The sequence below is a fragment of the Aptenodytes forsteri genome, unplaced genomic scaffold (assembly GCF_000699145.1).
Source record: "Aptenodytes forsteri isolate BGI_AS27 unplaced genomic scaffold, ASM69914v1 Scaffold50, whole genome shotgun sequence".
Taxonomy (NCBI): Eukaryota; Metazoa; Chordata; class Aves; order Sphenisciformes; family Spheniscidae; genus Aptenodytes; species Aptenodytes forsteri.
This window is the reverse complement of record NW_008795126.1, coordinates 3,489,799-3,501,954: the sequence shown is the minus strand read 5'-3', so window position 1 is coordinate 3,501,954 and position 12,156 is coordinate 3,489,799.

The following is a 12,156-nucleotide window of genomic DNA, read 5'->3' as shown; positions in this document are numbered from 1 at the left end:
CAAAGATGGGGGCGGGGGCGGTTGGGGCGGGAAGGACGGTCTGGCGAGAAGTCACTCCGTAGATGTTGAATTTTTGTCCCGGTGAATATCGGTTAGTTGGAGTTTGCTGTGTTGTATCAATTTGTGTGCCCGGAAGATGCTGCTTTTCCCCTTCCCCTCCCCAGTGACACGCGACCAGAGCTTGGCTCACAGCATGAGGCACTTTAAAATGGTGAATCTCCTGTTATCTTTGAAATCTGAGCCCTTTCCAGCTGGGTCACATCCCGATGTTTGTACTTTTCCCTCAGTGTGTGCCTGCAAGTATCAACCCAGGGGCGTGAGGCTCTGCAGAGATCTGGGACTTTTGAGAGAGGGTCCTTGTGGCTAAAGAGCCCTTTAGTCTTGGGTGTTTTGGGTGGACAGGTGAGTTTCTGGTCTCGCTGCTGAACACGCTGGTATGAAGATACCGCAGCCACCGTCAAATAACCCACCGTGTCCGGGAGAGCTGTGCCCTTGCAGCATCTCAGGGCCATGAACGTGGCTGTCCCGCATCCTGGTGCGTCTGTCGCAAGCCTGTACCATGTAACACGCTAACAGAAGTCTGCTGTGCCTCGTGCAGAGGCTGAAATGGTTTTGGCAGTGGGAAAACAACGCACAGTGCTGACTGACTGCAGCAGAATCGCTCCTGAGTTAAGCATCACCGATCCACTGCAAGCTGTCTGCGAGAGAGAGCCGTAACAGAAAAACAATGAAGAATTACACTATCAAAGTCTGTTTTGTGGTATTTTCCCTTTTTCTTTTTGCAGAAGTGTGAGTCACTTGCAGAATGTTAGAAAGAACTCAAAAAGTGGGTTCAATGTCAAAACTACTTAAAACACACAAGTTTCTGTTTTGCAAAACCTTGACAGAAGTAGACACAGTATGCTGTGTTTTGATTGATGGCTGGCAAGAATTAAAACTAAGCAGATTCTAAAAATAATTCTGTGAGCATTAAATATTTGGGTTTTTTAGCAATGATTTCTTGCTGGTGAACCTCTGTGATTCTTAAATAGCAATTTTAAGCATTGAGCTTGTGCTGTGCAACCTGACTATGCAGAGCCGCTGCATCTATGTAGATGTGCGGAGTGTCTGGTTTGGAGGGCATCCTGCAATCATAGCTGATTTCCCTGTCTGCTGTCTGTATGGGCAGAAGAGTGGGCTTGAGGCAGCCTTGAAGCATCCCTTATATGCCATGCAGACATATAATCAATGCTGTGTTCACAGAGGTATGAGAATTCTAGCTCAGAAGCAGAAAAATCACTTATGTATTCCTAAATACTAAATATAAGAATTCTGTAGCACTGCATATGCCTTCTGGATTTATGCATAATACCTCAGTCTACTTGATGAATATTTTTAGAAAATTTTCCCAAGTGTTTAATCAACTGGAAAGTACAAAAGAGTCCTGAATTTTCCCTGAGATCTACTAACGCAAAGTGTTTTATGTTTGAGGAGTCTCACAGCAGATTATGACATGGTTTAGTGGACATGGTGGTGTTGGGTCGACGGTGGGACTCGATGATCTTAGAGGTCTTTCCAACCTTAATGATTCTATGATTCTATGACAGTTGATGTCTGTCTTCTGATCAAACAGATACGAATGGCATATCGCAGAATTGCAGAATAGTTGAGGTTGGAAGGAAATGCTAGATATTGCCCAGCTGAACCTCCTGCACAAAGCAGGTTCAGCCGGAGAGGTTACTCAGGACCATGTTGGTATTGAATATCTCCAAGAATGGAAACTTCACATGTTAGCCACTTTCTCCTGATAGCTTATAGAGCTTTGTACTATCTGAACGGTATCTCTGACCTGGAGTGCACTCCATGTTGTGTAGGTAAATCTTTGGATTTGAATAGGCAGCTGTTAACCTCAGGATGAGGTTTTGTCCTCTGGGCTTTGTGGTACATCCAGGACAGTTTGCAGGATTGAGACCTCTCTCTCTCTTTCTACATTCTGCTTTTTCTTGCTTTCTGCCTGGTATGTTATCTATAGTGAGCAAATTGTGTCAGATTATCTCATAATTAGAGTAAATATTATGAATTATCTCATAATTAGAGTAAATATTGAGAATATAATAAAGCTGTAGTTAAGATATTGTAAAGCTTCTGCTCTTAAACCACTATCAGTTTTATTTCTCATGACAGTAAATAGTCCTTTTTGGCTTCAAAGAATAGTAGTGAACATTTATTCCTTCAAAATGGTGACATCTGTGAAAGTTGTGGGTAAATATTATCCTCATTTTACATTGACAGATTCGACGTTAAGACTTGACGCTCTCAGATCTCATCATTTTGCACAACCCATTTGTTCATGCTCTTTCATTTCCTATGAGACCCTGCTTTACCTAAGACTTTATGGACTTTCTGAGTGTATCAGAAATTCTGTGTTGCCATCAAATAAATGGACTTCCAGTTTTACTTTCTATATAATGGAATGTTTGTCTTGGGATTGTTTCTTTTTTTAAAAAAAAAAGTCTCTGCTACCAATCTTCACTTTAAAGAACGAGGCATTTCGGAGCATGCCTTGCATATATCCCAGCATGCAGAGAATCAGACTATGTTGCAGTCACTTGAAGAGATCGCATTGATACGTGGAATTGCAGGCTAGGGCAAGGCAAGATGTGTCAAGATAGAACAAACTTGCAGTGTAAATGGGGTGTTATCTGCCACAACCTGAGTTGCAATGAACCTGAAATAGGCTGCAAAGAAACCCTTAAATCAGCAACAAACAGACCTAAATAACAGCTGTAGTGAACAACGCAAGTTAGAAAGAATGAGCAATTAAATCATTAATTATTCTTCCATAGAATGTTAGTTCATCTGGTTCCTTTTGCAATTTAAAATACTTAACTAGTAAAATTATTTTTGTCATAAAAATACAAAGCATGCCAACAGTACTGTCTCAGGAAGGAGGGCAATATTTCATCTGAGGAAATAAACCTTATTCTACTGTTTTTGTATTATTTGACTTCATTTTGGTATTACTTAATTGTGCTTTGTTTTTCATTGAACAATAGGATGAGAGAACAAGACTTAAAACTAGGTCAGAACCAACCACATTAATGGTCTTACTAAAACAATTGGTTAGAATAGTACTAAAAAGGTGACAACAGCATCTACATTGTGAATGGAAGTAGAATTGTAATGTTCAAAATTAGAATCAAACATTCAACCTAGATTAGACTGGAATATTTTTAAAGGAGGGATGGGGTTAGGGATAAACACGCTAGTCTGAGTTTTATTCTTGGCTCTGACAGAGGTTTCCTGAGTGACCTTCAGAAAATCGATTTCTGTTCTGTAACAAAGGTGGCATTGCGCTTCACTGCCCGAGGTTGCGGTGGTGCTTGTTTCATTTGTGTTTCTGAAGCTCAAATTGGAGGTGCTGTACAAATACTAATAAAGCAGGAAATCAATTGTATGGGACTTAAAGACTTTAGGCAAGTATGCAAGTTAGACCTTCCGAAAATGTTAACGTTGACTTCTTCTTAGGACACTTGTTCACTGTACAGTATTGCTTGTGGAAAGTGTCATACATTTGGTGATGTGGAGACGACAAACAAAAGTACTTATAGTTTCTTTTTCCTGTGAGTTCCAGTAATGGAAAAACTTATCCTACCTCTTCCACATTGAGAAAAGAAAGGTTTTCAACATTAATGGTATTCACTCTTTAGTGAACACCATTCACTAAGGCTGATTAAATTTGTTCATCAGAACAGTTGCTTTATATAATTTTCCTAATCTAATTCTTCTGTGTTCTCTCATTTTAGGAGATAAGGCTTCATAAACATTTCTAGTCCTGACTAGGAGGAGGTGCGGGGAGTAGTGGATTCCTTATCAAAATAGGAATTCACAAATGGAAGGTGGTTTCTACTCAACAGAGCTCTTGCAAAGGGTCAAGCTGTTTGCAGAGTATTTTGAGATCTTTGGGTGAAGGAAGAGGTTAGGTTTATGTTGCACTGAAGTTGTATGCCTTTGTTACATGATTCTTCCTAATATTGTCAAACAATGGCTAAATTCCATCTTCTTCTAGTTCTGGGATCCTCTTGAATGTGGATGCAGATTTTGGGATGAATGTTAACCTGTAGCTAGCAAGTTCCTTTTCATACCCGACCAGAAGGAAGATCCAATAAAGAACCCACAGAGGGACTCAGATGTGATGTTGGCAGCAGCAGTGCAGGGCCCTGCTCACAGGTTTCTGTCCCTGCTCATTCGGTCAAGGCAGCTCTGCCCAAAGCTCTGCGCAGTCAGGAGACTTTCGTAGCCTCCTTTCACCGGGTGATGGCAGCAGCTCTGCTCTGTGACGTTGGGTGTAGAAGGGTGCAGTCAGCTCTTCAGAAGGTACAAACTGCTCAAACTTTGGGTGTTTTCACCCCAAAAGATCAGGTTGGGTGGAAATACCGAGCAGTTGCCAGTTGAACCAGCTGCTTAAAGTGTCTGGGTGATTCCTTTTGCAGTTACGTATTCTTCAGTGGTACAACTGAGAGAGGGTGCTGTTGTACCATAGTGCTGACGTAGCACAGATATTTGACATCATTAATATCAGTGTTATGTTTGATGTCATGGTACCAGACTTTACAGCTTAGTTACCAACTAGGTATTTCATGCAGCATATGTGCACTGTATCTTGTAAATAACAGGATGACACAAGTCAACTTTCTTGCCAGATAGCTGTTCACAGATCGGAACGACCTAAACTCAGTAGTCATGCCCTGACTATCTTGAATTTTATGTCAGGATTTCACTGTGGTCATCTTTAGTGCATTAGTTATGCAAAATTATTGCTCTAAAAGATACTGAAAATGCCTTGAATTTTTTTCACAAGGATTCTTAAAGAACAAACTTGATTCTCAGGTGTCTATTCAGCAATATGAAGTGATGCATGCATTCTGTGAAATCATCAGAAATGAACTTCTTTTCCCTTCTGTAATGCTTAAAAAATGTAGATTATCATATTTTCAAAAGTAACATTTAGTTATTTATCCTAAAAGGAAGGGAAGAAAGTAAGTTTACATATTTTAGGATAAGTGAATGGTTAGAGCACAGGACTGAGAATAACCTGTGTTCTTCCTTTTTACTTTGATAACAAATAGCTGTTCATGGTCTGTGCCTCTCTGGATACTCTGCAGGGCACATCGATAACCCACTTTTCAGAATGAGTGGATGTTATTCTTCATAACCTCCATGGAGCTAAACAGAGTCTCAAGGGACTATTAACAGCTACTCCTAAGCGTTTCAGTCTAGGTGTCTGAAGTAAGTGGTTGCTCCAACAATACTGAGCTTAAGCTCCCTTAAGCCTAGGAATTTTTTTTTTAAGTTGTAATTTGACCTGATGTGTTACCTGATGTTCTGGGGTGCTAGTATCTGTTTGCAAAATATGTTGCAAACGTATTAGTGCTTAACAGTATAAAAGGCTGTTATCCAAGATAACTGTGGCACCTTAGAGGTAAAAAGCCAAATTTTAACCCATCCTGTAACTTTACTTCATGAATAATTTCAGTAATGCAGAGGAGGTACACAGGACTGCAAGGGCTAAAGGATTGAGCCTCTTTGTACCTGCAAGGATTATATGCTTTAGAAGTTAGTACATTAAGAAACATCTTATGAAAAGACTAGCAAAATATTCTTGAAAAGGCTTGCACAGATGTTTTTGCTCTCAAAGTGAGGGAGGACAGGTTTTGGAATGCAATGCTGAATGTCTTTGATTCAGTTACTTAAAGCGAGTCTTCTCATAAGTTTAAATAGGCAACTATTTTAGAAGGTAATTATAGAATCATAGAATCATTTAGGTTGGAAAAGACCTTTAAGATCATCGAGTCCAACTGTAAACCTGACACTGCCAAGTCCACCACTAAACCATGTCCCTAAGTGCCACATCTACACGTCTTTTAAATACCTCCAGGTATATATATGCTTATGTTTCAGTAATTGTACAGTTCGGTTTCAAGTGTGATTGATGTGCATCCAGCTGCCCTTATTTACCATACCAATAACAAGGAATGGCTTCCCTGTTGTAGTAGTTTATAATTTAATTCAATTATCCATAGGTTTACAGAAATCTTACCCGCTTAGCTAGCAAAACCAAGATGAGGTCAGTCTGCTATGCATCATTGACACTAATAATTGAACATCCAGTTGGTGGTTGGAGATGTACTACTTTGATCTTTTGGGAGGATCTAAAGGAGCTTTTGGCTTCACAGGCAGCTAATCATGTGCTATACCTTATGTAGAACAAACTTGAGGCAAAATATGTTCTTTAATCTGTATTTTGTACTGTGTTAATTTTCTGTCTGTGAATAAGAAGTCTGCAGGTACTGGTGGTGAGGATGAGAAGAGATGTGTCAGCAAGAACACCAAAGACTGAATTTGCTGTAGCATTTCTGTGGGTTTCTCAGTGGAAGTTGTATTTGCTGAGGGGCAAAGGTAATATATTTGCTAAGGAAATGTTATCCATCGTCACACTTAGTTCTGGTGCTTTCATAGTCATGATACTGTGTTCAAGGTCTAGGCAGTGGTCTCCCGTTTTCAGGCACTTAGAACAGCAAGAGAGCAGAACAGACACTGGCTTAGCAATGGTACTACCCGTTTTAATTCTGTAATTACCTTGAAAACATTGCAAAAATTACATAATTTTGCAGAGGAAGGATTAGGTAAGAGTTTGAACATGTAAGTAGAGGAAAACAACTTCAAAAAAAGGATGCAGTCTCTTTCTTGCTTCGGCTGTGTTTAAATTTGATAACCTCTATAAGGCTTACTTAATGGCATCTTGGTATTTACAATAGCACAGTGTTCTTATGTATCTGTGATGCTATTTAGTCTGTTCCACGAAACTAATGATTGTAGAATTCAGAATTCATAAGCATTTTATCATGGCCTGATGTGTGACTTAATTCTGAGCTATTTCAAATCAAGTGGTTCTGGCACAAACCTGAGTTTTCCTTTGGAATTGATTTGTTCAGAACCAAAAATTTTGAAGGTTGAAGGCACTTGGTCAAAACAAAATAAATCCCCTAACTCTACAATGGAGCAAAGTTACTAAAGTTACAAAGATGAGGTAGTTATAACATGCATTTATCTTCTGTTCAAAAGCTTTATTTGGACATGTTTTGTCCTGGAATGGTAACACAAAGAACATGTTCAAAGTAAGAGCTATTCAACGGGGAGTGTGAGCATGCTGTAACTTAAAGTAATTTACTGCAAGGTATTCTTGCTCTTAATTGTCACTCCACTTAACAGAAGTTGTGGGTGCAGCGTCTGGTTGTAACTAATTTTTAATTTTTGCTACTTTTGAGGGAGAAGCAAGATCTGAATAACCAGGAGATTCAAATATATGATTTTTTGTTTGATTCTTGCAGTGAAAGAATTCTGACTGAGCTTTGCATTTAAAGCGCTGCTTCTTTATCTTTCAGAGAGTATCCAGCCCATTGAAACAGAATTTGTGCCAGTTTAAAATGCTGGATTGATTCCAGGACGTCCATCAGCTTAATTCTTCGTTCATCCTAGGAATGCGGAAGAATCAAGCATTAAATGCATTATGGACAAGCTGTATAAACTGAAATGTTCTTCTAAATGATTTAGATGAATGGCATGTTCTAGTAACTGGATTTCTTGTATAATGAAAGTTTCTGCAGTCTAATACGTAATCTTCAAGTTACCAAAAAAAAAAAAAAATTACCTACAGAGTTCTTTATGCACTAGCTGAATAAAATGATATAGAGGAAAATTACTTGCTTAATCAATTTAGATATTCAGCTTTAACAATTTATAATTATTATCATTCTTGTCACAAGAATGCCTGTTTTAGCAGTTGTCATTTTAGCACTTTCTAAGAGAAGGCATTATCTAGTACAATTCTTGTCCTGAGTCTGTCACTGACATTGCCTGAGCTCCTTTGCCCTTTTAAAAAGTACTCTGGGAAAGCCTGGGAAAGCAGTTTGAGTGGCCAGTGAGAATCCCTTGAATGCCATATTGTTAATAGTAAAGCCAAACACACTTCACTATTTGTGTTTCTTGTGTAGTTTTGGTCCTGGCTCCTTTCCCTACCCTCATAAATAAAGGTAATCTCTGCTGGGAACAGGCATCAACTAAAGCAGGCCGTTAATCACACTTAAGCAATATGCACATTATTAGCTTATCTGGCAGAATCATCCCACCTACCACGATGCTTTATCTGTTTATGAAGAAAATGCCTTCCATAATTGTAATTAAAAAACCAAAATGACTCACAGTTTGTAAGTGTTAATGAGAATATATTACGCAGCCAAACTCTCCTTGTGTCTTGTTTGCAAAGGGGTCACACTGCTTTTTGCCTTTTCAGTAAGCTTTTTGTCAGTGACGGACTCATCCTGTCCTGAAGTTTATTAACTTGAAGAGAATTTCAAAGTTGGAATGACCCTTGTGAGAATAGGCTACAAGCATTCCTCCCATTTAGGTAAGAAACCTCTTCCCCTTGTTATCTCCGGTAAGAAATGAAGCAGTCCAACCAGGACTGCATAAGGAGGCAGGCCTCCAGTTCCTGTAGATTACACTTTAAGAAGGGGTCTCAGTTAACATCTGCTGCCACTGAATGCAGCTTTTATAGGTAATCTTGGTGCAATATGACATCATTAATGTGTTCCATAATTTAGACTTCATAAAAGTAGAATTATTAGATTATTTGAGTTATTAAATTTCTGTAATAAGTTGACCACTGGATGCTTCTGGCCATAATAGCTGAAGTTAATATCATGGCCTGATATCTTGGGATGAAGGTGCTGTGGGTTATGAAATTTTAATTTACTTTGTCCTTTATTGGAATAAAAAGAGGAATATTTTGTACAAAAATTAAGGCTAAACTAAACATATGTACGTAAATACTACAGAATATACTTCATGCATAGTGGCTATAGCTTGTTTAGTGCATCATGCTGAAGGGCTGCACAACAGCACTCTAAGAAAGGTTGTTGGAGTAATTTTTTTTTCCTCTGGTGCATGTGTTCCGTGGCTGCATTTGCAGCCTTTGAGTTACAGCTGCTGTATTTCAGTTGCACTTTCTGAAGTCTCTGGGCAATGGAGCTGTCCAATTTTGACTCTTTTAGTAGTTGAACTGTACTCTTGCAGGTGAGGTACCAAATGTAAACCTTTAATACTATTCAGCTAAGTCTTCATGTTCCTTTATTATAAGTACTGATTTTATAAAAGCTTTACGTCTTCTCTGGCATTTTAGAGACTTTAGAGATTACGAAGAGACTTCTTTATAACAACACAACATGCAAGTATGTAGTGGCATTCAAAAAAATGGATCAAAATAATTGTTGCCATTTCTCACCTTTTCATTAAGTCTGTGTGTTTTCCTCTTAATATGCTGGCTTGCATTACTGTAAACTTGAACTTTCATTTTAATGGGTAATTTGTTGAATGTATCCCCATTTGTGCAGGTGTGTTACCATACAATGCTGGGCTGTGGTTTAGCCTCATGAGGTTGCAGTAGCTGTTTAACATGCAGACAAAGTTTCACAGAGTCTAAAGTTCCAGTTTTAAAGATTCCAGTATTACTAATTTCTGTCATGTATCCGATGATCTTAAGGGTCTTTTCCAACCTAAATGATTCTATGATTCTTAGGCCCTAAAGATACTCATCTGCCTGAGCTGAGGCTCGGCTTTGTACTTTTTGCATTCTGTGATATACCTCCTCTCTGACCTCTGTTGGTTAAATCCAAAGAGTTTTGCATGGAGCATCCTTTCTCAAAAGGGACACAGTGGGTGGCAGGAGTCCCACTCAGCTTCTTCTAACTGGACTTAGATTCAAGGAAGATATATGAAAGATTAATAGAAAAGATAAGACCTGGGTGCAAAAAATTCCTGCCAGAATTGTGAAATTGAGGCAGTGCTCAGGACTGAACCTGTAGCAGTTCTGCAAAACAGCATCCTGTAAAGAACCTCACCTGGCTTAACATCTCACTGGTACTTTTTCCACAAATTCTAGCTGATTGTGGCTCTGCTGCAATGTAGATACAGTTTGTGCCTGAGTGAAGCTCTGGGATTTCAGACTTGTTCTGCTGGCAAGTTGGTTCAAGTCTGAACACGCTGTGCCTTCAAAACCAAAAGAATAAGTAGGAAGAGCCTCACATTTAGAATTTTTAGACTCCTGCCATTTTTTAACTTTAATTTATTTATTTGGGGTAATTATGCTTGGGTTTAGCAATACTGAAATTTAGTTTATGATAACAGACGTGAACCAAGTGGGGATGATAACATCAGAAAAAGTAAATAGGAGAAGAGGAATATCTTGTGTGTAGAAAACCCTTCTCTGAATCACACCAATGAGGCCAGGTGTGTCATAGTTAGCAATTGCCCATGGGCAATATCTTCGTACAATAACATTTTTTATTCAGGCTTTTGGCATAATTCCCTTGGATTACTAATATCTTTTTTCCTTGGCTTTCTTTGTAAAAGCAATTTTTTTTCCACTTGTGTCTGTCCATTTGCAGATGTCTTTATCTTCACTTACCTCTGATTCAGCAGAGAGATGCTAACACCCTCTTCTGCTGAGCCCACAATTCCAGTCTCCACTGCCCACTTCTTATTTTTTCAACTAGGCATCTTCCCACTTTTTCTCATGTTTCTCTCATTCTCCAGAGGAATTCTGTACCAGCATCTACAGCATCATTCTCTGCTCACCTTTAAGCTCTGTTATGATGTCTGTAAAACACTATTTGATGGTCTTTAGGTTACTTGTACTCAAAGAACACTTCCTGTCAAGTTGATCACTACCAACAGCATATTCAAGCAGCAGGGTCTGGGACTGAGTGCCATGATAAGGGAGTTTTCATCTATGATTTTTTGACTAATTAGAAGATGACCTCTCTTTGCTTCAGTTCATTCATGTGTGCTGTAGGAACAGTATTAGAGCATTTATGATAGCTAAGTGCTTAAATATTCCTGAGGGAAAGGAGCGCCATTTAAAGAAAGATCATGCCAGCATAGTTTTTCTTCAAAATACCTCTTTCCTCTCTGTTTTCTGTTGTGAAGTCTGATATCTAGAGGTACTAAGGCTACTTAATTCTTGTCCACTTTTCCAAGTATAGTTGGGTGCCTCATTTCTGTTTGCCATTTTGAATATATCTGTGGGGATAGAAGACTGATAGATGAACCAGTTATCAGCAATTAAACATATGGAGGGAAAATTATACTCCTAAGTACATAAACAGATTCCATGTTTTAGACTTCTGTAATTTTTTAAATTTCATTTGAATTTGACTCCTGAAGTTTGGCCAGTATCTGCTGATTTCTAGCAGTACTGCCTGTGGTCCGGTTTTTAGGACTACTTTGAAAGCCCACTGCCTGTCTTTTTTCTAGAGTCATTGAATAGCTTTCTCTGGGACAGTCTCTCCTTATTTTGCACAACTCATTTGCAAACTGCATTGTTTAATTGAACGTAATAGTAATCAACCCTTCTCTGTAACTAGTTATAAAGGTAAGAACTTTCAAACTTGTATATGACATTGAAGTTCTAATTTTAACAGCACACAGATATATTTGACATGAGCTTTTACTTTATTTAAAAATAAAATAAAAACCCAGTTTAAAGGAAGCAAAAATTGCTCCTAGGCTTGTACTTTTAAATCCTAGTTTCAGTCCATAAATTTGATTGTAGATTAAATTGAAAGACCAGAATATTTAACAAGTAACATAAAATCCTTAAGAATTGGAGATGCTCTCTGCTTTAAAATGTTAAAACTCAGAAAAAGGGAAATTGAAAACACATATGAGCTCATTATTAATAGTAATCAAGATCTAAAAGCCACCTTGCATACTTGTGTATATCCTTTTAAAGTTAATAGAAAAAATATCATATATCTGAGAACTTTTCTAAAAACATGTGTCTGGAATAGTTGTTAGGCATGAACTGTCTAATTATATTCCAGCTTGTTAGAATATAACTCCTGTAACTTGGAACATCTTTAGGTTGATTCAGAACACTGTCAATGAGTTTACAAAAATTTTTGCCCTTCACTTACTAGTAAAAATGTGGTTCATCAGTGAGTAAAAGTAGCTGCCTTCTGGTGCCCATTTGCATCCCGTGTTTCAGTTCAGTTCAGAGACGTTTTTGTTCACTGCGGAGGTGATACCCTGACTTGCATCTCCAAGAGAGAAAAAATA